Raw genomic sequence first — 2,726 nt, 5'->3', positions numbered from 1 at the left:
CCTGTTTTGGGCTTGCAACCAGCACTGACTTTTGAAATTTTAAAAGACAGTACTGCTTGTTTTGAACAGCGGTGCTGCTTATTTTTATCGTGAGAATTGGCAACACTGCTTATTACCCCTTTAACACTATCCTCTTTATACTATAATATTCATATAGTTTCCGATTTACATGACTTTGTTTTCAAAAATACAAATATGAATAATGATATGAAAACAGTGCCCCTTTTTAAAACATGAATAGTAATAAAGATATAAATTTTCGATTTAATTTGAAGTTTCATCAACACATTATCGAAGCATTATTTTGAACGCTTATTACAAGTGTAAAAAATCACATAAATTGATTTTGGATTTCAAATTAGAGGTGTGTAATCCAAAATGGAGAAATTAAGGGAGTCTGAAAAAAAAAGCATCTGTACTTTACATGCATGTTGTTCTTGTCGCAAATGTTAAGCGTATTGGTTTCCAATGCATTGTCGTGTAAACGTAACAATTTTGTACAGTTCGATACGACTATATCGCCATCTCACTAGTGTTTTCGAAATTACTAAAATCATTGATTTTCTTTTTTTTAAAGATTTAGTTTTATTATTTTGTCATTAACATTTCAAAAAAGGTAGATCAATCAAATTTTTTACAGAATTATGAATTATTTTTTTTAGGTATATTCATTGTGAAAGTTATTGATAGCGAGACAAAAAATATATTACTGAAGGAGTTGCGTTTTCAACTATCCCCGTGACCGTCCGCAACTGCGGTGTCAATGACCTCACCAAACACAGTACGTAAGCGCTGCTTTCTGGATACACGGTTTTTCGTCGTCTGGTTATTGCACTCGTCTGAGGTCGTTGAAAAAGGGTTCCGAAAGTCGAGTGGGATGCAGTCAGTCTATATTGTTCGGGAAATTATAGTACCAATGTTATACCAAATACCATTGCTCGTAGTTAACGAAGTGTAATAAGTGCTAACTTGTGCCCATCGACTTTTATTTTTTTTTTTCCAAAGGGACTTCACGAATATTTTTAAAATCGGATATTACAGGTACGCCTTGCACTGTTTCAGCCTTCAGACATAACCAGGTAATACGAAAGTAAATTTGGTTTTTGCGTAGCGATATACATTTTGTAGAGATATTCAAAAAAAAGTTGTTTAAATTACAAACTATATCGAAGGTTTTGATAACTATTTGTTTTTGTTAACATTAAAGTATTTGTGTTAAAAAATGAAGCCATTTATTTTGACTGTCCATTAAGTTTCTACTCTTTATATTTGTCGGTTTGGAATACAGGGAAGGTGTGGTAGGGGTGGGAATGGTACGACTACATTCAGAATTTACTTTCCGAAAGTTAAGACATTAATTGTAACAAAATAATCACAGAGGAAAGTGGATCAGCGTTTAGCAGAAAATAAAAATAAATCGCCATTAAAATTAGAGAACAAGGATGTAATGCGACGTCAGGCCTAAATAATTTCACTTATGTGAATTGCAATACTCTGTCAATTTCAAAATCTGTTACAACCTTGACGCACAGGACAGTTAGTTCCTAATTGCTTTTACCCCTAGTCTCGGTGGCTGCCAGTATATTGAACGTTACCTAATTCATAAAAAGCGGAACTAAAAATAGATCATGGATACTCTTTTAAAGAAACCCAATAAATATGTCTGAAATATCATTAGCCAATAAATCTCTTGCGAAGTTTCCTTATTTTTTAACACCATTTTTGAAAAAGTGTTTTGTCAGTTGTATTTTCTCACCACTCGTACTATCACCTCAAAAGTAAAAGTTAATAATATAAATATCTTGTAAAATATAACAAGGAAGTAAATGAAACTAAGAGAACAAAAATTAATAAAATTCCTAAAACCTAATGTATTTATGTGTACATGAATGTATATATAAATGATTATGTATATATATATATATATATATATATATATATATATATGTATGTGTGAGTGTGTATATCAAGGCAAAAGTGAAAGTGATAAGTTTGACTTCACGACTATCTATCACACTTGTTACATTACGTATATTTGTTTTTGTTTATTTGCTTGTTAATTATAGACAAGCACAGGTTTAATGACAGACAAAGCTTCGTGTCCAGTTGTTACAATTAAAGCTTAATGTTATTTGCTTCCGTTTGTGTGGAAAAAACGAAATAGCTTGTTATGAAATGCATTTAAAGGTTTCATATACGTCAATGAATGTTCTTCATAATTTTTGTACTTAGGTCTTAACTGATGTTTACGGGCTTACGATGCTAAAATCCAAGGTTCAATTTCCTGCAATGGATAGAGCGCAAATAAATAGATCATAGTGTAGTTTTGTGCTAAAAAATAACACCGACAACAACTACAACTATTACTTTAACTGATCTTTGAAAACGACACCATACTTGTGTTATCGCAGAAACGTTCCTCACAAACATCATTTGTGCATAACTCTTTGGAAGTGGCGCTTCTTGTTTCGTCACCACCTTTAGGAACCTTTTTTAAAATTATGATCTATTAAAGCTGTTCTTGTTCGTCACTATCTTAACTGTTTTGTACTATCAAGAAACTATTTTTGTCAACCACTATCTTTGTATAATTTTGTAGTGGCATTGTACTTACATTATAAAGTGTTACAAAAGAATATTGTGATATTTTTAGACTTCAGAACAATTTTTGAATAGCGTCTACAAATTGCAATTCAATATATATATATATATATATAGTAGTTATT

General features: G+C 31.3%; 1 protein-coding gene across 1 annotated transcript in view; it reads left to right on the top strand.

The window, feature by feature from the left end:
- Positions 1-1,027: 1,027 nt before the first annotated feature.
- LOC106458113 (protein FAM151B-like) overlaps positions 1,028-2,726 on the top strand; it is a 47,481-nt gene continuing 45,782 nt past the window's right edge. Inside the window, exon 1 of the mRNA XM_022384269.1 lies at positions 1,028-1,079. The gene's annotated coding sequence lies outside the window, so the exon portion shown is untranslated. The remainder of the gene's footprint in view (positions 1,080-2,726) is intronic.

This window comes from Limulus polyphemus, unplaced genomic scaffold (assembly GCF_000517525.1).
Source record: "Limulus polyphemus unplaced genomic scaffold, Limulus_polyphemus-2.1.2 Scaffold418, whole genome shotgun sequence".
NCBI lineage: Eukaryota > Metazoa > Arthropoda > Merostomata > Xiphosura > Limulidae > Limulus > Limulus polyphemus.
Note: the sequence above shows the minus strand (reverse complement) of the source record. Positions and strands in the feature narration are given on the sequence as shown.